This window comes from Protopterus annectens, chromosome 9.part0 (assembly GCF_019279795.1).
Source record: "Protopterus annectens isolate FY-2018-M chromosome 9.part0, PAN1.0, whole genome shotgun sequence".
NCBI classification, from domain to species: Eukaryota; Metazoa; Chordata; order Ceratodontiformes; family Protopteridae; genus Protopterus; species Protopterus annectens.
In genome coordinates this window covers 1,658,198,787-1,658,225,606 of record NC_056743.1, presented here as the reverse complement: position 1 = coordinate 1,658,225,606, position 26,820 = coordinate 1,658,198,787, and the positions used below count along the sequence as shown (strand labels likewise).

The 26,820-nt window shown below is 40.4% G+C and overlaps 1 non-coding gene across 1 annotated transcript; it reads right to left on the bottom strand.

Annotated features, from left to right (window-relative positions):
- Positions 1–16,880: 16,880 nt before the first annotated feature.
- Positions 16,881–16,953, bottom strand: TRNAM-CAU. Its single transcript has one exon. It is a non-coding gene; the product is annotated as a tRNA-Met (tRNA).
- Between the last annotated feature and the right edge of the window lie 9,867 nt (positions 16,954–26,820).

Below are 26,820 nucleotides of genomic sequence, written 5' to 3'. Positions count from 1 at the left end.
CTACAGCATTGCACAGGTATAGGACGTGCCACAGAGATTACTGAGCTACTACTTCCCCAAAGGTGTAATTCAAAGCGAATGACATTAGCAGGCTTGCCAAAGACAGGCACTGGAGGTTGAAGGGACTGTGAATGGCCTCAGAAGCATTGCTCCATACACAGGGAAACAAACACACACACTTGCTATGTCTGGAAGTAGAACTCCTACCTACCTAGTTTATTACACTACAGCATTATGTTGTTATAGGACATGCCAAGGAGATTACTGGGTTATTCTTTCCCCAAAGGTGCAATTCAAAGTGAATGACATCAGCAGGCATGCCAAAGTAGAGCATTTGAAATTGTAGTGAGTGTGACTGGCCTAAAAAGCATTGATCCCTACATAGACAAATACACACACAGTTGCCATGGCTGGGATTAGAACTGCTACCTAACTAGTACATCACACTACAGCATTAAACAGTTATAGGACATGCCACGGAGATTAATGGGCTACTACATCCCCAAAAGTGTACTTCAAGGTGAAGACATCATCAGGCTTGCCATAGTAGGGCAATGGGGAGGGCAGTGTGTGTGCATGGGCCATAACTCATTCATCTAGAGGCAGACACACCACACTCAGGCACACACAGGTTATATTCCACAGGTACATGTATACAACTACTAGATGGCTACTGGCTTCTACAGTCATGTTGCACAGTTAGCACTAGTGAATAAGACCAAACACGAACTTCACTGTTAAAAACACACAGAATGGCTTTGCAGATAAGGAACTGAATTCAAGCAAACTTATAACTTTTTACTGTTTAATGTGAGCACCTTCATCAGAGACGATGCTCTGACTTCTTCAGACAACCAACCGGTTAGCACTAGCACCACAGACACTATAATGCTGAGGGATTCCAGAGGCAAATGTCTATGGTGATTGACATTTGCACATCATGTGGTTTTAGGCAAGTGGCTGTGTGCTGGATGGGAAAGGCCTCATGATGGAAGGCTCATTGTCACTGTCACTCTCTTCCACACATCTATGTATGTGTACTTTTGGCATATTATAGTGTGTTGTCCTTGGGTATATGTGTGTATTCCTATCCAATGTGTGTGCAAAGCATGACTGGTGTGAATGAGGAGTGTATGCACTAACATCTGCAACTGTCAGACGTGTATGGTTCACTGTTGTTGGCAGACATGGGCTTCATTTCTTTAAATGTGGGAGCATGCCCAGTATGATCTTCTGTACTGAATCTGTGAATCCATTCCAGGTAGATCGTACTCCAGTGAAGACTTTTGTGTTCTACACCTACAGCTAGCAAACTGTTTCTGCAGGATATCTGTAGATCAATTGACAATATGGGGTCAAAATGGGCAAAGGATAGTGAGTTACTGTAGGTAATTGTGTCTGTGCTGTTTCTGCTACATGGTCCTGGTGTTAACAGAGATATTCAGACATGTGTACTGTTATACACTGTGATGTTTTACATCATCAAGTACTGCCAGGTAGACATATTTGTTTGCAGTCATGTCCTGGGTAACACAGGGTTAATGTAGCTGTGTCCAGTATTGTGGTCAGAAGCCTACATATTCTTGCACACTCATGCCATTCTGGAGGGGGAGCTGCAGATTCTTGCTGCTGGGTCTGTGTAAATGGTTTCGCACCTTGGTACAGTGGCAGGAGAGGAACGCATGCTTGTACATCCATCAACATGACAGTATGGCCATATCTTGCTGTGGCGATACCTCTCAGCTGTACAGATTCACACAGGTTACTCAGAGGCAGGAGTCATAATTATGAACAATACCCCTACACATTGTAGTTTACGAGCAGGATTGTAGCCACCCTTTCATATGTTTTCAGCCAGGAATAGTATGTGCACACGGCTGAGTTTTGGACTTCACACACTCCATGCTGCCCATGCTCCCACTCCCCCTCTTTTATTCTATCCTCTTTCATACATCATGCAAACATTCTCTGATATTTTCCCTATAGTTATCACCTCATCACAGCAGTAAATTGGTGTTGGTCCACAGTTCATGCAGTAGGACATGGTGGACATGTTACTGTGATTTGTCCATATGACCTTGCATTTGGGTTCTGTGGACTGTGTTATGTTGTTATTTGGGAGTCCATGACATAACATACATTGGCAGTATGGGTGGGACACAGGCCTTTGGCAGAGGATTGTAGGCCATTTGGTAGTGACACAGGCCAGCTATAGCAGGCCAGTGCATTCTGTCAGTCCTACAGTCCTAGACTGCAATACACTATACTCCCCTGGCATGACAAGGTAGGTGTGCAAGGTGTTCATGCCAATACTGTCAGTATTGATCCAGTGGTGTGGATGCTGGCAGGGTGCTGCTTACAGCTAGGGACACACCTGCATGGGACACCTGCTCTGCATGCTGCATTCTTTCGCTATTGCCATACAGAGGTGGGGGTCATATTGTACTCATTCCCAACAGCAGGGATAAGACCGGAGTGGTATCTGTGGGTGATGGTTGGGTGAGCTGGGTGCATGTGTGCTATGTACACTACTTGCACCTGACTCACTGATATGCATGGGGGATTCCACTTATGCTGGCTTGTGCAGGGACATCAGCTGTTTCTTAATACATCATTCCTATGACCTTTGTCCAGACCACATTGGTATTCCCTACTGCAAGCCCAGATAATGTGCTGCAAATCTGTATGTACAATTCCAAGGGTGTGTCCATCTGACAGTCACATATTATACACTGTCTGTCTGGGGTACTTCCCCCTGTGTACTGTTTGTATATCTGGGCCGATAGTCATGTCATGTCCATCTTTCCGATGATGACACATATTACTTCCAAACATTTACAATGGCTTACTGCTGAAATGTGTTATACTGGGAAGCATTGTGTTTGGCACTGCACTTGTGAGAAATTGGCCCTGTCATCATCAGTATTGGGCAATGGCCACCAGGACACCTCACCGTGCATATATACTGACCATTCTCACACAATATACAACACACACCAACCTAACACATGCAGACCTGCACATGCTACAATCTATCCTGCTACCTTGGCCAGCTCAGGTAACCTGTGCTCCACTATTATACCTACACATACATGTTACTACATTTCTACACAGGATTGGGGAGGCACACCTGCTGTTACTATATTTCTACACAGGTTTGGGGGGCACACCTGACTGTTACTACATGTCTACATAGGAATGGGGGGCACAACTGACTGCTAATACATTTTTACATAGGATGGGGGGGCATACCTTTTACTACATTTCTACATCAGACTGGGTGGGCACACCAGACTGTTACTACATTTCTACATAGGATTGGGGGTGGCAAACCTGACACTTGTACACATTTGCTATGACTGTACTGGTATGTCAGGCCCTCCATTTCATTCTGTATTCTAACCTATCATGCTGACTAGAGGCATATCAGTGTACTACAGGTCTTAGGTTTGTTTAACCTACATTTCAGTTTCTGACCTCTTACCCTTCAGAACTAACATCCCACTGCCTGCCCTGTTGTAGTATGTTTGTGTGGGCCTGGGGGGGAGGTTACCCATAGCCATCAATTAGAGGCCTTAGCACAGCCTTTGTTTCTGTTTATCTTCACCTGTCCTGGTGGCTGAGACTGTTGTTGGGTATGTGAACCTCCCTGACTGGCATGTGTGTGTCATATAGACACACATGTGGCCCAGCACATTTCCTGAAGTTGGTTTTGTCACCTTCTCTTGTACTAGCTACTATGGTGACACCAGTATTTGTTACAGATCTCATGCTGCCAGTATAGGTGTCTATCTGCTGGCATCCCATTCAGCCACCCAATTCCCTTGCATGCTCACATCCATACCATAAACACATACTACTCCAGTCGGCAATTGGTAGAAAGAGTGACTTACCTTGTGGCTGTGCCAGTATTGAGGATGGTGCTGGAGGGCTGTCTATGCCAGATGCACATAGTACACATCCTATACATGGTTAAGCACAGGTAGTGTTATGTTTGGCATCCCTTTTACTGTATGTGTGCATCAGAGAGAGGTGTCATTCCCTGGGTCCCTACTGTGTCAGTGTATGTGCTACGCATTGCATCTTTGCCAAGGCCAGGGCATACTGGGCAGACCTCCTTCTGCCTACTGGGGCAGGCTCAGGTTGTTCCTCCTCTGAGTCACTCTGTGCCTGTGGAGGCCTTGGCAATGGTGGGGGGTTGTGTGGCCCTGCCCCATACTTTTCCTGTTGCAGCTGTTTTTGCAGAATCATATTGTGTAGCATGGTGCATACGATGACAATTTGGGTACATGTAGCTGGTGAGTACTGCAAGGCTCCACCAGATGTGTCCAGGCACCGGAACAGTGACATGAGCTTCCCAAACACATGCACTATTATGATTCTGGTCTGTGTGTGTGCTTCATTATGGAGTTCTTGTTTGGGTGTGTGTGCATTTCTGATGGGTGTCCTCAGCCATGGCTCCAATGTGTAACCAGCACCCCCCACTAGGTGACCGTAAGGGGTGTCCCCATTGGCAAATCTCTGGTACAGCTGTGTCAGATGCCAGATGTGGGAGTCATGATAGCTTCCAGGACAGCCAGCATGCACATTCATTATAATGACCTTGGCATCACACACAATCTGGCAGTTGATGGAGGGGAAGCCCTTGTGGTTGATGTAGACCCTACCCTGCTCACCAGGTGATGCTTTGATGCATATGTGTGTGCAGTCTATAGTGCCCACTACCTAAGGGTATTCTGCTCTATGGTATAAGAGATGCATATTGCTGGCCAATGCCTCACGGGTGTTGGGAAAATATACATGCTCACTGGCATGTGCTGACATGGCATCCAGGAACTGGTGGAATACCCTGGATGCTGATACCTGTGACATCCCCATGATATCCCCAGTTGGCCTTTGGAAGGTACCTGTGGCTAGTATTCTTAGGCCTACACATACCTTGGTATCCACTGGGATGGGTTCTCCTCTGTTAGTTCTGTGTGTGAGGCATGGCCGGCACAGCTCAACAATTTGCTGTAGGAGGTCCCTGTCCACTCTGTAGCACTCCACTATCTCCAGCTCATGTAGCCCCTGGTAGGTTACCCTGGGTCTGTACGCTCTTCTCCATTTCCTCACTGTGGGTTGGTCAACAGCATTCTCATCCTCACCACCCTCAGCCTCTTTCACATGTTGATGTATGATAGCTGCTGCAGCCCCTATCATTTTGTTGCTTTTGTTTGTTAAAATTTCCCCACTTGTATACACCGGTAGTATAGAGTATGTGGGAAAAACCAGAGGGAAAGGTCTTTGCATAGTTTATAGTAGTGTTCTGGGCTGGACTAGGTTGGGCTGCTGCCTCTGTAATTGGCTGCTTCTGATACATTTCACCTGCCAGCCATGCTAGTTCTCCTTGATTATCTTCCTACTGCTGTTTTCCCTTCCTATTGCCTTCCCTGGGGGCGCGCCACGCAAAAAAAGTGCTCAAATGTGCACAGAGCTGCTATTTCCTGGTTTACTTTTTTTTTTCTTTAAAACACTGTGCATGGCTTGCAACCATTTAGGCAATGTAAAGAGTACTAGGCAGCCTCAGACACACCCCCTTGCTTAGCTCTGCTAAGCTAAGGGCAAACCCAAGCCACAGGGTTCCAATAAGCTTACAGTATGCCTGACACACACCCCTATTATGTCAGCTAACTCACAGGCTTGAACCATGCTCTTCCTGCACTTACACTGGTGGGTGCTGGCTAGCATTGAGGGAAAATCGGGGATTCAGTATCATTCCCCTCATTTGCATAGGATTGCCTGCTAATGCATAGTTACAGGTCCCACACTGAGCTTTCCCCCTTAGCAACCACTATTCACTGGCCATGTTGTCTTCTGCCTGCCATTGAGTATAATGGAAAAATAGTGATTTTGGTTAGAATGCTTATTTCTGTTTTTTTTTTATATATTTTTTCGGCCTGATCCCATTTGCACGCCACTGCCCTACGCTTAAACAACCTAAATTGGCTAAAGAAAATAAATGTTAATTTTTTTTTTGCCAACTGTTTTCCATGCTAATGGCCATATATTTGGCCATTTTCATGCTTTACACATACTATACACTGTTTTTTTGGAGCTGTCATGGTTCCATTTTGTAGTTTGCAGAAATGCACTCAGTTACTAACCGAGTACATTTCTGCACACTACACTAGTCCTGCATGGTCGGCTGACAGCTTACTGGATCTCAAATTTACCTCATGTGCAAGGTTTCACCTGCAAATGGGGTAATTTGCATACAGGAGCTGTGTCCGTGTAGGAGTAGTGCAGGAGCACTTGTGCACACCCCTGGAGCTTATTCATAGATCGCACAGTGGCCATATTGCCTCCAGGAGCTCTTGCACTATTCCTGCATGCCATGTAGGAATTGCTGAATCTGGGGGACAGTCTTCTAGAGGTGGAAGTACAGCATGACAGTAGACATTTGCAAGATATAATTTCTATTCTACTATAATCTGACCTCTAATACCTATGATCCAAAACCACACCTGCAGTGATTTTTATAGCATTTTTTAAACACCTTTACTGAATTATCACTTGTGACATAGGCAAATTTACATTTATATAATATATTTTTCTATGAATTGTGGTTTAACCAAGTGAGTCATCTGCCAACTATGTATTCAAGGATTTTTTTTTACTCTTTTGAGATCCAATGACATGTCATTCAATGAAAGTGAAATGCACCCACATTCTTTTACTTGAAATTTTATTAGCATTGTGTTTCATCAGCATATAAAAACACCAAAAATAACGTGATTGGAAATGAAATAAATGCACTTCATTTCTGACCATTTAAAATAAACAGAAACTTTGCTTTTATGGGTGGGGGGAGATTTGCCTCCTCCTCCTCTTCCCCAGAAATGAAATATATTGCTTTTGAGTGTAAGCACAAAATTATCATTTTGTGAAATCACTCTCCTTCAGTTATTTAGATTTATTGACCATCCCACTGTATTCCGTAGAGTCAGAATACCAAGTGTCCACCCTATTTCAACCTATATTTCTCTTTTAAAATTAGTGGATGCCACTTAGATTGCTAAGGCTTGAGTTACCCCCTTTTTCATATCTAATTGCTTAGTGCACACTGCAGCTCTTTGAATACTAAACCCTTTTTCCATCTTACCTTTAAAATCTGCAGCATCTAGTTCAAGGCCAGCAATTATTGGAGACCCACATTCTGCCTTTCAGAAGTCATCTTGGGCTTAGTGCTTCTTTCTATCTTCCGTTGAGCATAGAACAGGGTCATTATTTCCTGGAGACTGTTGATCACCAGAAAGCCTGATAAATGCTTCATTGGTGCCAACTTGGAATTTGCACTTGTATTTTGCACCTGGTTAAAGAAGGAGCAGAGAGCATTGATTGCTAACGGGGTCTGATTGGGCAATGAGTACCTCTGTGAGACCTTCCTGATTGGTCTGGCTGTTATTCAAGGCATCTACCAGGAAAAGGTCTGCCTACAAACTCCTGCATCATCTGGGACAAGACTGTTGATCACCAAAGAGCCTGTGGCCTGCTTCTCATCTTGGGATTGGTGCAACTTTGTTTTTGGTGAGAGTGGAAGCAAATGGTCATTGTATCCCAAAAGCATGAAGTTGTGGTGAGACAAGCTCTAGTAGCTAGACAGTGGCCAATCAGGCTAAACCCCTCTTTTCATCATTCTTCACAAAGCTAATTCTTTCTTTTCAGTAAGTACTGCTTGATTAGCTGCTGTCTAACCTAACTTTAGAATATTTCCCTAAATGCTTCATCTATAAATAATCAGTCTATTTACTAGTTTTCCCTCAAGTGTTTGCCAGTGCCCTGTGCAGACACAAACACCTTGAGTTGACATTTTGCCTATACAAATACCCTTGAGATTTCACCAATACCTAGTTGTACACAGGGCAAGTACTTTGCAGTGACAAGCACTGCCCCCCAACTTGTAAACTTGATACCCCTGACATTACTTTATATTCTTATGTCAACTGTTTAATCAATAAAAAGGGCCTGTTGCCATGGATATGAACTTTCCCACTAAACCTGTTAAAGCTGGTAAACTTCTTCAATACAGTCACCAAGGCTCTGGATAAGGGGACATTTGTTCATTCAGTCTACCTAGACTTATCCAAGGCATTAGACACTATCCCACACTCAGGCATCATTGACAAACTCACCCAACTAGGTATCAATCCTTATATTGTTAGATTGGTCACTAACTGGCTCACTGATAGAACCCATATAGTCAAAATAGGGGAATCCATCTCTAACAGTAGACCTGTTACCAGTGGTGTTCCATAGGGATCAGTCCTGAGACCTCCACTGTTTGGAATCTGTGGCTGACAAAGTTTGCTGATGACTACAAAATGGGAGTTGTCATAGACTCTCCAAATTATGTCATCATCCTACAAGAGGGTCTTACACAAACAAATGATTGGTGCTAAAGTCATGGCCTTAAACTCAATGCAAAAAAAATTTATTATCATCCCTTTTGGTAAGGGCAACGTTCCTGCTAACTACCACATCAATAGCAACACCTTAAGTATGTTCTCAGTGGTGATAGACCTGCTCACACAGGTTTACAGCAGCCTTATCTTTGACCACCCTGCCTCCAGTATGGTAAGAAGGGCATTCTATGTTGTTCATCTCATAAGTAAGGGCATTGCTTCCTGAAAAAAAAATAAGTTATAACCTCCCAGTACTCTTCCCTCATCAGGCCAATAATTGAGTACAATGCCCCTTTTCGTGTGCACCTTTCCAAGCACCTGCAGCAAATGGAGAAACCACAAAGGTTCCTCTCAAGGAAAATTCAAGGTCTTCAGCATCTGTCCTATGTAGATCATCTGAAATCACTGTGACTTTATTTTGCTTCATACAAACTACTCAGAGGCAATATGTGCCTTGCATACAAGATAAGCTCTGACCCTGCTTTATTGGAAATGTTGCATCTCCATAAGTGAAATGGTGCAGGGGTTACTCGCTCTAAAGATCTTAACCTGGTATGTGACATTAATAGAATCTACTGGAGGGAAGGATTTGTCTCCCAGAGTTTACCACACATTTGGAACAGACTCCCACTTCATGTGAAACATAGCACCTCATTCGGTCTCTTCAAACGCAATCTAGACAGTTGGATGGGTAACCATAAATTCACCCTTGGGGTGCCACCTGTGTCCCTCTTGGATAGGAACAATAGGGGCTGATCATGGAAATAAGGGTAGAACCTGGATAGGCTTGTATAGGCCATAGGGCCATTAGCCTAGTAATTTCCTATGATACTATGATCCTATGATCCTATGATCTCCATTGCCAGCTTATTGGATATGGGCATCCTGAGGCAATGTAGAAATTACCTCATGTTTACTGACAACCAGCTAATACTCAAACAGACTGATATGTGGGAAGTGTATTTACAAAATTTTAGTGGAAGAAAAGCTCTCAAATAAAACCACTCCTAATGTCAATCAAGTTGTCAGTAGTACACAAGTCACACTCATCACTCACAGTACAAAGCAGTCACACAGACTCACATATGCAGAGGCACTTACGTGGAACCTTCCTAAACCACAAAGATTTCCTAGACAAAGTACACATAACAAATACTCTCAACAGCCTCAAATGCACTCTTTCAGAACAACTACATCAACACATACAGCTACATCTCATAGAGTCTCTACTTCTAATCCCATAAGGAAAGCCACCTCACAGTACCACATTCTGGTCATTGAGTCTCCATTGTGAGAGAAACTGAAGTCCATGTCACCAGGCTGAGTAAAAAGAATCTCATGGTCAGTTGCTTATAAGAGGCCAGAGTCAGGCTCATTATGCAAGCACTCAAGTTATTGGACCACAAGTACCAGTATGACTCAGTCATAGTCCATGAGTGTAAATGACCTCAGACATATCTCCCTAGACTGTACGAGGAGAAACATCATGGAGCCCTCATAATATGTATCCCAGGCTGGTATGAGCCTAGCACTGATTATCATGTTACCTTCTCCAAGGATGATGTCACAATATGAACAGAAGATGACTGACTTTAATAACTGGCTTAGTTTCCAGTCATTCTAAGAGATGCAATATTTGTCAGCATGGAAGGGGGTGGTCAACAGACCACACAGCTTTGCCAGGAATGGTCTGCAGCTCCCCCTCTAGACTTTTGAATATTAGCTGAAACACTGTCCTCCCCCATCATGCTTAGGCAATGCCAAACTGAAAGTATTTCCGACATAGCAAACCAAACCAAGAAAATCTAAAGGTGTTACTTCTCAATGCTAGAACTTTAAACAGCAAACTTCACTCTCTTTATGCTCTGCTCTCCCTAGAGAATGCAGATATCTGCCCGATCACTGAGTCAAGGTTTAATGCCAAAGAGAGCATACTGGCAGTGTAAGGCTATACTGTCTTCTGCACATTTAGACCAGCTACTAAACAGACAGGGACTAAAGTTGGAGGTGTCTGGATTCACATCAAAAATATATATACCTCAAAAATGGTCAAACAAGACAATGCATTTGAACTTCTCCACATTCAAGTCACCATAGGCAAAAACCCATGCCACCTTCTTGTAAGTTATATGTCCCTTTTATGACTCAGGAAACCCATAACATGGATTTAAGCTTATTGAAATCAATCTCCATCGAACCCAATATCATATTCATGGACATTTTTAACTACCTCACTATCAAATGGGAATCAAATATGACACAAAATGTAGAGGCACAGAGATTCCTGGATTGTCTAAACACAAACTCCCCAGAAGAGATAGTCAATATGATTACCAGGGACACAAACATACTGGATCTGGTCAGCACTAATATGGGAGAGTGCTGCACACCCCCTAATATAATGTCTTCTCTGATAAGCTCAGAACACAAAATGGTCTTCTTTGGCATAAAAATAAAACCTATAACCCTAGCTAACCCTGCAATGTTCAAGAACTACTCTGAGGCTAACGTTTTATTATTAAGTGATAACCTAGAAACAATTCAAGTTCTCATAAACCATGTCAACACTTCTGCCTATGTGGAACTGTTCACAGAAACTTAATACAAGCATGTTAATAGCTGCATAGAGGCAGCTGTACCAACCAAGAAGTACAGATCTAACTCAATAAACAAGCCACTCTGGTGGAATCACATCAGTAGGCTGCATAACAGGAGGAAGAAAATCATGGTAAAAATTGGGAGGTGCACCACCCCTTGGGATAAAAGCACTCACATCAAACTAAACAAACAGCTCAGAAGGCAAATAAAGTAAACCAAAGTCAAATGTGAGGTAAATTTGATATACTTAAGCTATGTCCATTTTTAATGAAGCCACCTATACTGAGCCAAAGGATAGAGCAAGCCTACTGCCAGACAAATTCATCTCTAACTTTACCCTTTTCTCCTCCTCAACCTCCTTTCAGGAAATACCATCAAATATAACTCCCCATACTATCACTAGGGAACAGGTCCTTAATGCTCTATTTAAGACCGAGAACATTGCATCAATGGTCCCAGACAATATTGCAGGAAGCCTTCTAAATAGCATGAAACATGCCTTATCAAGGTCTCTGTAGTTGTTATTTAACTGTAGCCTCCAAACAGGCTTTGTGCCTCACAAATTGTGAAAAGCACAAAGAAAGGCCATCCATAGACCCTGGAAACTAAGATCCAAAAGTCTCCTTAGTGTTATATGCAAAGCCATGGAAAGAATTATCATGGAAATTGTCAATAGTGACCTAGGAAACTTCTGAACAATTTGGTTTCGTCAAGGGCAGGTTATGCCTACTTAACCTGCTGCACTTCTTTGAAAGGACCAGCAAAGCAATGTATAAGAGAAAAATGGTTCATGCTGCCTGCCTGCAAAGCAATGTATAAGAGCAAAATGGTTCATGCTGCCTGTCTGCATTAATCTGGCCAACACATCTGACACAATATCTCACTTAGGCATTATTGACAAACACAAGAGGTTAGGTACAAACCTTTATGTCACCCGGTGGATAGCCATCTGGCTCACAGACAGGACCCAGGAGGTTAAAATTGGAGAGTCCACCTCTACAATAAGGCCAATCACAAGTGAAGTCTCTCATGGATTGGTCCTGGGAATGCTCCTTTTTGGCATTTAATTCTTTGAAGCAAAGCCAATATAAATGTTACATTTAAAATAAATTTGCAGATTATTGCAAATTAAGAGTGGTCACAGAATCCCCCACCAACAAAAATGTTCTCCAAGAAGGGATAACAGACAAATAACTTGCAGTAGAAGTCATTGGTAAAAACTAAATGATAAAAAATGCATAATAGTAGCCTTCAGGAAGTCATCCACATTTGGTAAGTATCATATTGATAACATACTGCAAGAGTTGACTCAGTAGTCAGGGACTTGGGGACACACATAGACAATAATCTAGTCTTTGCCCATCACATGCCTTGAGTAGTGAATAAATCATTCCATGTTATGCATCTTATAAGTAAAGGTATAGTATTTAGGCTTAAGGACATCATTGCTCCACTGTATTCAGTGCAGTGTCCCCTTTGGTATGTACCTAACCAGGCACATCAACAATTGTGATGTCTACAAAGGTTCCTCACTAAAAGAATACAGGGTATAAGTAACATGTCCTATGCAGACCACCTCAAAGCCCTATCCCTGTATTCTGTCTCCTACAGGTTGATCAGATGAGCTCTATGCCTGGAATAAAGCCATTGTCAGACCCCACCCTGATGGACCTCCTGCATACTGGAAAAACAGACAGCACCAGAATTACCTGTTACAAAGACTTAAACCTTGCCTGTAATATAAATAGGACCTGCTGAAGAGACAAGCATGTATCACAGAGATTACCCCTTCCCTTGAACAGGGTCCCCATCCTTGTGAAGCAGAGCACCTCCCTCACCAAATTGAAGTATAACTTGGACAGTTTGATGGCGAAAAGGAAATTCATCCTTGATTTGGCACCTATATCTCTAATGGACACAGGGATCCTTTAAATGGTTCATCTCAAAGGCCCCTGTTTTTTAATGTTTAATCTCATAAGCCCCTGCTTATACATATCAAGGATATCGGAAGTTGTCATAGATTTGGGATGCATGGCAAGTCTTAAAAAAACCCTTGTGGTTGCTCACATAGCATATGGCAGTGCAGTGGTGCAGTGGTAGTGTTGTTGCCGCATAGTAAGAGGTTCTCTAGTTTGATACTTGGCTGGGGTGCCTTCTGTGCAGAGTCTGCATGTCTTCCCTGTGTTTGTGTGGGTTTCCTCCAGGTGGTCTGGTTTCCTCCCACATTATCCCTGGGCCTCCACTGAAAATTGGCTCTTTCCAAGTCAGACAGATTTGTAAGGATTTTATTAGTTGTTCTGGAGAGTGCCTCAGACACCACTCTGGTTATGAAACAATGACCTAGATAGGCCCTTTGATGTGTCTCCCATTGGAGATGTCAAAGCAAACACATACATGTTGCTCACTGGTATATCCTCACCTTGATAATTCATTCTTCATGGGTAAAAAGTGAAATCTTTTATCTTTCCTGGAGTGTGATCTTTTTTATTCCGCTGTCGGTACAATATTCTTGACCTTCCATTATTCTGTCATTGGCATTTTGTTGTGCTTAGTCTGCTAACCATCATGGGTTGTAACTTTTCCTCTTTTAGGGCTCACTGTTCATTGCAATATTCTGATTACTAGTTCAAATCTATTGAATGAGTCAGTGTGCCTTATATGTTTTGCCAGTCTTTTCCATGTTCACACTTACACACTTGCACATTGGCATTGTACTTAAAAAGCCTGACCTGCTAAACAGTTACCATATGTCTTTTCTGTGGTATTTGTACAACAGCCACTATCCAGTAGTGACACCTCTCAGTGGTCCCTCATTTATGTTTTGGTATAGCATACTACACTCATGCACACCAGTTCTTGTGTATGATTAAATTTTTGAGTGCAACAGTGATAGCTACATATTCCATAGTATGACAGGTATAAAAAATGATGGTAAGTCATATGGATTTGTCACTAGTGTTTGTAACTGATGTACTTTTAGAAATTTTGTTCAAATCTTTCATCTATATCATTTATGGATGATGACAACATGTTTATTGGAAATGATTAATTACATTTTTTCTTCATAAATTACAGGCTGTTGTCCCCAACAGTTTGCTTCTGTATTCTATTGCTTGTATAAGTACATATCTTAAGCTCTACAACCATTACTAGTTTTTTTTTATAGCGATACACCATATATCAGGCCACTTTGAGTGATTTTCTACTTCATTTAGTTTTATCAAGTCCTTAAACGATTGCACAATGTTAATATAGTATCTTGTCATGGAGTAGAGAGCAATTCCCTAGGGAATAGTTTTACTTAAACTGCAGTAGCACTTTTGTATAGGTCTTTAATCTCTTTGTAAGTGTTGCTTAACCATACAAAGCTTTGAGCAAATCATTTTTCCTTATTTCCAAGTATCCATCAAACAAGCTAGACTGGTTTCAGAAAAGAAGACTCATTGACATATGGTATAGACAAACAACTCGTAACCCAAGCTCAGGAGCAAAAGGCAAAAGAGCACTAAACCAAAACGACCTGCTCCGAGAACAATAAAGGTAGTCCTGAAATATACGAAGTGGAATAGACAGTCAAAAAGATGATCCAATGCTGGAAAAAGCTTTAATAACTCCAAAACAACTCCACAACACACAAATATCGACTGAGCACTTTTGTCTCCATTTGGAGACTTCTTCAGAGTCAATTAAAATAAACAAAAATCATCACTTATATACAAAACCAAAAGACATTAGAGACATCAACAAACATAATGATAATAATGCTTTATATAGACATGCATTGACCTGTAAAGAAGCGGATTTTAAATTTTGGGTGATAGAGGAAGTTAAACACCCAGATAGGGGAGGAGATTGGGAAACAAAATTTGAGTACAAAGAAATGATGTGGCAACTGAGATTGGATGCATGTGGAGGGAAAGGTCTAAATGGCCACATATCCATTACCCCAGTTTTGAAAATTTTTGCTGCTGATCCTAAGAAAATCAGAAAAGGAAAAACAGTGAACCGATAAGAAATAATAAGTTTATGGTCCACTTTTATGCACATCTTTCTATGTATGGTTTTTTAATACCCTAACACTTTCAATATTTTCTGTAATTATTTATATTATTTTATATTATATTTTTATGTATATATTTATGAATACGTTTTTAGCACATTTTATGTATATATTTGTAATATACAATAATATTGTTATTATATTATGCAAATATGTATTTATATACTAGGTAATTTTATATATACATATACATATACATATATATATTTTTACACTACCAATATTTTCATTAATATATATAAATTTAATATTTATAAGTATATTTATTTTTTTTAAAATAGGTTTAGGAATGATAGTATGTGTACATTTATATTCATTCTTGCCAACCAGTATCTTTCTGAGCCCCTGTTTGATACTATGTTTTGGTTATCATTAGTATTGTATGTATTGTTAGTACATATACATTTAATAAGGAATGTGGTCCTTTTAAGAAATGGTCATATAAATTAATCAATTAATGTATTTATGCCAGCCCGCATTTGGTTTTGTATATAAGTGATGATTTTTGTTTATTTTAATTGACTCTGAAGAAGTCTCCGATCGGAGACAAAAGTGCTCAGTCGATATTTTGTGGAGTTGTTTTGGAGTTATTAAAGTATTTTCCAGCATTGTATCATCTTTTTGGCTGTCTATTCCACTTTGTATATTTCAGGACTACCTTTATTGTTCTCGGAGCAGGTCGATATGGTATAGACAATTAGCCTCTCTAGGCCAGTGATTTACAACTAATAGGGAAGAGGTCCTCAATGCTCTCTTTAAGGCCAAGAACATTGCAGCAATGGTCCCAGACAATATTGCAGGAAGCCTTCTAAATAGCATGAAACATGCCTTATCAGGGTTTCTGTAGTTGTTATTTAACTGTAGCCTCCAAACAGGCTTTATGCCTCACAAACTGTGAAAAGCACAAAGAAAGGCCATCCATAGACCCTGGAAACTAAGATCCAAAAGTCTCCTTAGTGTTATATGCAAAGCCATGGAAAGAATTATCATGGGAATTGTCAATAATGAACTAGGAAGCTTCTGAACAATTTGGTTTCGTCAAGGGCAGGTTATGCCTATTTAACCTGCTGCACTTCTTTGAAAGAACAACCAAAGCAATGTATAAGAGCAAAATGGTTATCTGTATAGTATCATTTATCTCATGCAACTGCAGTAAGTGATGTGCATATTATGACTGCCCACCAATGAATACTCTTTGTTTTCTCTATATGGCAATCAAAGTAGTCCATCAACATCATTATGCAACTTTGTTCACTTTTCTCAACATCATAGGAGTATGCGCAAAAGAAAAACAAAAAAGGAGGGGAGACCACAAGTGAAATCACACTGTATTGCTCATAAATACCACTGTCCATGGGACAAAAATAGCTAGCACTGGCTACTCATATGTGATTAACATAAATTGTTTCCCACATAAATGTTGAAAATGCTGTGATTTCTTTTCTTTAGTCCCTAGAACTGATGGTGTTTATCGGTTTGTCGCTGCTTAGTCATTGTCATCTTTAGTGAAAGTTCTTGTTGCACATATACTGGCTCTTGAAGATGCATTTACAATTCACAATTCCTTTTCATTCATACTAATTCTGGAGTATTGCATTAAATGGGCAAAATACTCTTCATAAGTTTATAGATTAGTGCTAGGCTAAGTGCCCTTGTGGGCTATTTTAAGCCTAGCCAATTACCTCATGTGACAATCAAGCCCTGCATCCTGTGTCTGTATGGCAAACACCTTAACCATTATGCCAACCTCTCACCCTAAAAGCTTCCTACCCTTTTTATAACAGAGGCTGGTTTTGATCCATCAGCCTCTGGGTTATGAGCCCAGTATGCTTTCCACTGCACCACTCTGCTGAGGTTAGGCAGAAGTGTGTTGAACTAGTTTGGTGTTTCTAAACAAGATCTCATTTAATACATTTCTTGTCAGTAACCCTAGTACCAGAAATAATGCCACTTACAAGAATTTGAAATGATCAAGAGGATAACACAGAAATTGGAGTTAAACGAAAATCCACAACACAGATGTTTTCAGCAGGGAAAGGAGGCAGTCGGCCAACACGGAGAAAAAAACAGAAATGGAACCATATCAAACCCTCCCAAGTGGGTGGCTTCATCTTCACACTCTCAATGTGGAGGAGTACCCCCCATACCCACCTTAACTAAATATACCAACTCTGAGATCACACTATAGTAGGGAAAAGGGCAAAGTCCTGAATGTTGGCTGACTGCCTCCTTTCCCTGGTGAAAATATTGTTACTTTGGGTTTTTGTTTAAATTTGTTTAAATGCAAGTTTGGTGTTGTCATCTCGATAATTTAAAATTTGGGCATTTTGTTAATTTTAAAGTACACCCATATATATATATATATATATATATATATATATATATATATATATATATATATAGATATATGGGTCCACTTTTATTTGTTGAAGGCTCATTTCTTTGACAAACAAAAATACGACCCCAGTGATACAAAATGAAACAAAAGTGCACTTTCATGAATTCATGAATACCGGTTCACTGAATCGTTAATAAAAATATATATATATAGCACACTGCAGCACCGAAGCACACTACAGTGAGGATAAAGGAATATACCTGCTTCCCCACTGTAGTGCGATCTCAGAGTTAGTATATATAAAGTAGTGGTGATGTAGGGGACACAACCCCCACATGGGAGGTGCAGAGGGGCTTACTCCCCTGCAAAACTGCCTTTGTAGTGTGTCATTTTTATTACCAATTTTGTGAACCGGTATTTGTAAAAGTGCACTTTTGTTTAAGTGCACTTTCACATCACTGGCGTCATACTTTTGTTTGTTGAAGAAATAAACCTTCGACAAATAAAAGTAGACCCATATATATGTATAGATATAGATATATATAGATAGATATATAGATAGAAAGGGGTGGGAAGTTGGCTTATAGGGGTGGGAGGTTGGCTTAATGGTTAAGGGGTTTTCCTTGCAGACGCAAGGTGCAGCGTTTGATTCACACTTGGAATAATTGCCTAGACTTAAAATGGCCCACAAGAGCAGTTAGTCTAGTATGAACCTATATAAGAAATTTTGATGTCACTCATTAAGCAGATACTTTTGTATTCCAAGCAGGTGGAGTGGAAGAATTTCAAACATTTGTTGCAATCTTACCTACATATGCAGTATGTAGTGCTTCTGTGACATTCCTGGCAACAGACAAAAGTGACTGTTCCAGTAAAAAACAAATTATTTCTTGATTATCAACTGTGCTTGCAATCTATGAAAGACTATTGAAAAAGCACTGCAAGGAATTTGCAAAAACACAAGTCCTTATATGCTGCATGCTGAAATCTTACCTGATGATGGTTGTTAGAGCATCAAATGAAATACCCCCTATACCCAGTGTGAGCATGTCAGTATTACCCTCCCACAAACTATACTTCAGATGTCCGACTTATTTTCAGGGTTTCATGTCTCCAAGCCATGGAGATGGCATTATGAGCATTACTTTACTATGAATCAAACTTTATTCAATTTGAAAAAAATTATAAACATCTAGTACAATAAAGTTTAATGGATTGTTTATGCTTTTATTGCCTTTCTTCATAATCCATAATATAGAAGCAGCTAAATATGATTATGCAAATATAGTCAAATTATGAACAGTATCTTAAATGTAAGTTTAAAGGAGTGTAACATTTTGCACAGTTTGTGTATGTGAAACAGCTGTAACTTGTGCATAATAAAGCATTTCAACAAGGCAGTTAATTCATCAACAACAACAAAAAAAAACAAATATCTAATAAAAATGATTATTGCCACTGGGGAAAAAAGAAAAAAAATCATGTTTAATTACTGTTTATGTCAAGTTAGTCTCATTTGTTTAATAGACAATTTGCAGGATTCATTAAACTCCACACAGGCTCATGTAGAGCCTACATGGAGTGTATCCACGTACACAACCACAGTGTGCTCTTGGCAGTGTGCAGTGCATATTAATGTAGAATGAAGCACTTAACTGAGGTTTCACAGTATGCCCCAGTAGTGTTGTCCATGAAACCTCATAGAGCAACACAGATAATGAATCCATGTACAGGAGACCACCGGCATCCTGCCACCATACCTCCCAACCTCTTAGTCCTAAACGACAACCTATGTTACCATGTAGTGCCATACATCCTGAATGATTCTTGCAAAACCACAAATGTTATGAGGAATACCACAAAAATACCAGGCAAAACCCATAGCTATAGAGTTTGATTTTCCTCCTACTTTTCTTTTATGTATGCCATCTTTGAGCGGGGTGCCATGGCTTTTGACAATGCTTACCTTGCTTGCACTGTGGGACCACCCATGTATCAGACTTGACCCAGACATCCACAAATAAAAAACAAATGCTTTCAATTGCGATTACACAGTACCAGGGCATTGTGCAAATCTGGTAAGATAGGCAGTGCTATGCGCATACCATCAAATTGACAATACATAGTAAAAAACAGACTACAGGCAGCAAATCCTGTGGTGACATGTGCAGAGTGTTGGACTACAATGCAGATGGCTCTGGGCCCTAGTCCAGGGTATGCAAACTTTATTTATGCTGTTGTGACATTGCAGCTTATACAAATAAAGTTTTAGTGTAATGCAATAACCATGGAATAGCATTGGTTGGAAGTAATTTTTGGATACCTTTGAAAAAGGTAAGCGGTGCTTAACATCGCATAAACCAATACACTTGTTTTACTGTGTTTGTGAGATGGTAAGCAGCATGCAGCTTTTTCAGATGTATCAAAATGTAGACAGTGCACACTCTCAATAAGTTTGATTCATGGGACAACATGCTATTTCAAGGTCAATAGGTGGGAATTGTATCTCAGACATTTTGAGATCGGCCTTGTGCAGCAATGGTAGGCATTGGTGAGGGAATGCATTTTAGAGTGCAGTACTGGGGTTCCCAGGGTCCAAGGTCTTTATTGGTCTCCTGGTTAAGGGCCATGCACCCTGGCTGCTGTGGGAGAATTATACTGGCTCCCAATATAAATCAGAAGCTTGGTATAGTTTGGCCTGGGCCCTTACCAGTGCAACTGGTATCCCTTGCATGGGGGAACAATGTAAGCACCACTGTGACAACCTACACCGCAGAAAAAGGGATACCCTTGATCACTGGATCAGGGAGTGTTGGGTAGGGCACACCCCACAGATGTGCATGTATGCTTTACATAGAGTATTTGTAAATATTCAAGCTGAATATGTTAGAAATTGGTATTCATAATGTTTTTTCTTTTCCCTTTTTTTCCACAGCTGCAGAAGAGAGAATCTCAAATGTAAGGTTCCATGTGAGCAACACATGGTAAATGTCAAATGCAAGGTCCCATGTGAGCCAATTGGCCAGTATGTGAAAAGCACACATGGTAAGTAAGCATAATTCTATAAAGTACTGTTATTGCAGCATTAGCAGTGATAGGTGGATTAGTTGCTATGTCATACAGTTTTATGAAATTGGAAATGCATGTCTGAACTGTAAAAGCAAGTATGCATGCATTATTCTGCAGCATTGCTTTCTACTGTGCATATTTCTGTTGAATACCCACACACTTTTAAGATTCACTGTGTTGGTCTGTTCGTTGTAGAACTGCTACAACAAAATAGCTAAGTTTGCCCCACTCAACCATACAGGACTCACCACTGTATTGCCCTCTCACAGCTCAACTGGCTAGAACTCCCTAACCTTTTATCACTCAACCAAATGGCCTTGGTCCACAAAATAATCTACCAACCCAGTAACTGCCCTGCTCACTCAAGCCTTGTCCAACCTATTACTAATACCCGCTCCCTTAGATCCTCCAACAACCTAATGTTAAAAGTCTACCACTCTCACAATCACCATGGCAACTCACTTTACTCCAACAAAGTTGCCAAATTATGGAACACTCTTCCACAACCCATTACACAATACACTCACCACCACAAGTTCAAACAACTCCTAAAGAACTACCTAGCCAAACACTGGCTCTACTCCTGCTATTCACCAGGATAACTGCCTCTCTATCCTCTTACTTTACCCCCTCCATCTCTAAACTCTGCGGACTCATAACATCTTTCACACAGATTCTTTGTTAGACATAGATTCATTGAATTTACCCCATACTGTAGACATACTTCTAATGGTAATTTAGCCCCATGTCATTATTTCTCTGTTTATATCCATGCTTGCTGGCTCTGAATTTATATTGCATTCTGTCATTGTATTTTCGTATGTTCTTTTAGTCTATAATGGATTGTCCATCCACTTTAGACTCTGTTTACTTGTGTACACTCTTGTTTGTACTCTCGTCTGACTGCATTATTATAATTATTACTGTAAGTTTTTGTTTGTGGAGCTTTGTATAATTTCATAATTTATCGATGTTAAATAATTTTCATTTTATTGATTTTTCATTTTGTTTGTAATTATATTATTTGAAACTTTAGATATTGCTTTTTATTTTTTATATTTTTTTATAAATTTCATTTAATTTGTTTTATATTTTATTTACTATTTGTTTTGAATTTTATTCATGTTATTACTGCAGCACAGCAGTGTAGGCTGCTTCCCCATGATCTGCTTACACTTGCTCCACTGTCTAAAGAACCAAGGCCGAGCAATTCTGGGCTGCAGCCTGGCGGCATCTCCCACTGCTGCACCTGCCCTACCTGGACCCTCAGGTAGTTCTGATCCAGGGACCAGGCTTACGGTCCCCTGTGGGAGCAGAGGGGGTACACACATCATCCATGTGGAGTTGCCAGCTGTGGTGCTTAGGACTGTGCACCAGACCATGGGCACATGCCTATGCCTGATGAAGAGGTTGCTTTCCATCCTGGCATGGCAGTCCTGCCATAGGCACAGATGTCAGCCACTGCATCCAGCAGCACAGTGATGGGACATCAAACCCCCACCCCAATCAAGGTGTTCATTCCCTTCTTACGTCCTTCACTGACTCTGTCTCTTGTCTGGTCTTTCTTGTCTGTCTGCAAACATTTCCTCACCTTTCTAACATAACTTCCTCAAACTTGCCTATATCCCTTCCCCAACATCCCACTCTCTCCTTAATAAAAAAGGACACTTGTGCCCAAAAAACTTTGTCTCATACATAGCTCCCCATTTTGCACATGTCTACTTGATACACTTAATTTGGTCCAAATGGCTTCACAACACAATTTGGAAGTGAGAGTCCAAATTCAGCTAATAAACTGTACATATGCCCATGTGTTACTGTTGAAGAAATGGATAGCTATGGTCCTTTCCTACACCATTCCTGCACATCCATGCTTTACTTTCACTTTGTTTTTCCACCTGCTTGCCCTCCATTTCCCCACTTTCCTATCTTCCTCCATTTCTTTTCTTTAAAGAATCATTATGCAATGGTGCGTAATGTGCATCATTGCTAAGCAATGCTAAGTGGAAGTAGGAACAGTGGATATGTGTAAAAGTATCATGCACACTTGTAAAATTTATGCCAACACCCTATTTTGAACCCAGTACCATTTGATTTCATCAACAATGCATTAACCCGTCCAGCAACAGAGTCAGTTAATTACCAGATGTATTTTAAAAAATCAGTAATAATTGCCACATATTCTTAATAAAGAATGTTTGCATGATGCAAGGCTGATAAAGTATTAAATAATTATTAGGAACATACCTGTCTGCTTGGTAGAGGAAAACATCTGGACAAAGCAACACACAATGGGGGCAAAGGGCCATCACTAAAGTGACATGTTGTAAATATTGCTCTTACATACTTAGAAACATGATAGAATAATAGATATTTCATTACAATTCATTGGTATACCGAAGTAGCAGGTGCATGTATCACCACCTTATTGTGCAATTATCTATACAACATGCAAAATACACCTTCTACTCAACTGACTATTTAGCACTATCTGTTAAATACATTGCTGGTGTATTATTTTGGTTCAGGTACTACTTGGTTCAAATATAGGTGCATCTATCATTTCAAATACTTGTATGTGTACCTCAGCATTATAAAATGTGATAGCTATAAATCTGTGTCATCAACTGTGTATGCACTCAATGCAGTAATGATGAAATGTCTGTTGCTAGATGGTACTGGTATCCAATATAAGTTAATAATCTCCTTTTTACAGTGTTGCACTATGCTGTGTATCACGCACCATCACACAATGATTATTTAAAGAAAAGAAATGGGAGGAAGATAGGAAAGTGGTAAAATGGGGAGCAACAGTAACATATGGGCATGTGGACAGTCTAATAGCTGAATTTGGACAGTCACCTCAACTAAGAGGCGTGACAACAACATAACTGTGTTGGCAAGTCATTTGGACCAAATTAAGTGTGCCAAGTAGACACTTGTGAGAAACAAAGAACTATGTAAAGGACAAAAGTTATTTTTGAGACAAGTGCACTTTTTTATTTTTTTGAAGGAGAGAGTGGAATGTTGGAGAAATTACATAGGCAAGTCTGATGAAAGCAAGTTGGGAAGGTGAGGAAGCATTTGTAGACATACAGGACAGACAAGACAAGAGACAGGGTTGATGAAGGACACAAGAGGGGGTGAACACCTTGGTTGGGGTGGGAGTGGGGGGATCTCAGACCTATGGACGTCATGTTTGGTGACAGTGAGAATGGAGTCCTAACCCACATGACTGTCATCACTGACACCTCACTGTGCCAGTGGCAGCAGTGTCTAATGTATGTGTGTCCTTGTATTATTCAGGATGACGATGGAGAGCAGATTCCCCACTTAGCATAGGCATGCTCCAATTCTGTGGCACACAGTCCTACACACCAGACCTGACTGTTCAACTTGGGTGACAAAATCACCCCCTCTGCTCCCAGAGGGAACCACAGGCCTATCATCTGGGGCAAACTACCTGATGGTCCAGGTAGGGCAGGGGCAGCAGGGGGGTTGCCATCAGGCTGCAGCTCAGAAGTGTTGGGCCTTTGTGTCATAGACAGTGGAGGAGGTGTAGGTGGACCACCAAGAACTAGACTACTCTGTAGTGCTGAAATAACATAAATAAAATTAACCTTCCATAATGACAAAAAGCATAATACAATAAAATGGCCCTGTTGCTAACACAGACACACTATAGTGCAGATCAAATTGCATCTAGCAAATCATTCTTGGGGGCATATATTGCACAAATGCATGTTTCTTGTACACTGATTACATTTGACAGTGGACCATAGGAGCCACAGCTAAAGAGGTCTGCACTTTTAATCCTATCATTATGAATATGTAACAGTAATGTACTTTTATTGGTGATAACCTAAAACAGTATTCTAAAGAGCTGGTTTTAAGTATGGGGAGTGTGGTATTCAAAACCACAAACAGTGCCTATTGTAATACTGTACCTTTCCTTTGTAATACAGCATAATGTGAGTACTCTTTCCTTTTACACTTATAGACACAGGTTCAGTGATATAATGATAACACTCTGCAGCATGCTCTTGTGGTCCCTGGTTTATAGGTCATACTTTATATTGCAATATTTATGTCAGCTTAAACAAGTACTGTATACTTCGGACGTGTGGTTTACTAAATTACCATCCCTTTCTACTCTGTAATACTGGACTGCTGTTCTAAGTAGCATACTAATGAATGCATGTCTTTGCTTTACACTGTAAATATTTTATTTTATTTATTTATTTTTTTTTACATTTGTTTACCCGGGAGGTCTGACTGGACTTAGCTGTTCATTCTCAGCAGAGGCCCAGGGATAAAAGCTCCAGAACAATTGGTAAGATACAATACATAAGATGTTTACATAAGCATAGTGGTTGAGACATACAATTAAAAAATATAGCAGATAGCAACATATGATTGTATGCACATGCATTTTGTTTACTCAGTATGCATAATCAATGTGATACATGTTTTTACCACAAGAAGCTGTATTTACTCCTGCTGCTAGAATAACAGCACTGATAGTACTACCAGTTGTGTTTCTCATCCTTTTCATTTTTTGTCCATAGGCCCACACATTCAGTGGCCTGTCTGCATTCGCTGTGGGATAAACAGAACACAACACAACACCATTAAGAACACCAGTAATGAACATATGCAGCTTCTACATCATACAAGCAGTGCTTAAAAGTGATACCTACATATCTGTGGAATGCCTTCATTCCTGCATTCCTCAATCCAAAGGTCGAGGGTATCCCTCTTCCTCATCCTGAGGTCTCAATAGTGATTCGTACACTGTTTGCCAGTGGGTGGATACTGGTAACACAGGACAGATCCCGGGTCAAACTTTTCCATTCATCTGATATGTAATCTAATCTATGATAGGGTTTCTGCAACAGCCAGTGACTATAATCTTTCACTAGGAGTAAAACAAACACTTTGGACTCCTGCACACGCCATCTTTGAGACTGAAATCTCAGACCTTCTTCCAGAATGCTAGCCATGTCTAGACTCATAGCTCTCAACTGTACAGGTTTTCGCAGAATGTTCAGATTTTTACCTTATATTTTTGGTCCATTTTTCATAAAGTTGTGGCTTTCTGGCAAATTAGTGGCAAATCATTGAAGACTGAAGTTGGAAAATAATGACAGACATTTGAGTTTTAGACTTTATACCCTTCAGAAAATTCATGCTAATGCAAAACCTGTTATTCTATCAACTTTCTATGTTTGAAGCAATATTTCAAAATTGCCCCTATTTGTAGCACTTTTTTAATGGTTTTGTCCAGATTTCTCACTCTAAGAGGTTGAGAGGTATGTGTCTAGTGCAGATGAACACCAATCTATAATGACTTTTTCCACCAACTCCAGTTATGACAGATAGTGAGAACTCACACGATTGGACTTTGCAACATTTGAAAATGATGCATGCTTCTTAGCATCGCACAAACACATTACCCATGTCTGCGTGATGGGAAACAATAAAATGGAGTTCATTAATGCAGATATTATCATATCATCACACAACTGACAATATTACTGTGCCATGCATCAGGAAAATACTTAGGATATGAGAAATACTAGGCAACTGCTATAACTCAGGGTGAGTATAATATGAGGTGGTACACCACTGAAAAAAGAGACATGTCTACTGTAGTAGAACCATAGACCTTACACATGGTAGTCCTACACTCATAGCTTTTGCCAGTAGAAGGATTAAAGAATACATGTGCATGTTTACATTGCTATGTAATACAGGGACTCATTGGTAAAATATAAGTTGCAATCCTTGTATTAGAACCCAAAACCATGTGAACTTCATGTTAAAGCTTAACATCTGCAGCCACAGGAGAGGTTACGTGAAAAGCTACTACATTAATATTGATCCTGAGGTTCGCACTGTTACATGCAGTGCAATGAATCTTAGCGGATTTGCTCTATGCAGACTGACATTAAGAGACTACATCTGTGTTCTATTTTTAGATGTCTGGGTCCCATCTACTACCTGGGTGGTCCATTTCTTCAGTTTATGCACTGCCTCTGCTCATGCAAACCAGCTGTGCATAACTGATGCAGTTTCCACTATGCGCACCAACAAGCACATTCCAAATATTGACATAAAAACAAATGAAAATAGACAGAATATAAAATCAGTGTATCACATATACTATTAGAGTATGTAACTGCACAAAACATATCCCCACATAGTTACACAATCCAATTTGCCATCTATGCACATGTCAAACAATGGATGGGTACTTATCCCGGTGTTTCACAAATGCACCTTTGTAGCAAGCAGCAACAGGCATCCTG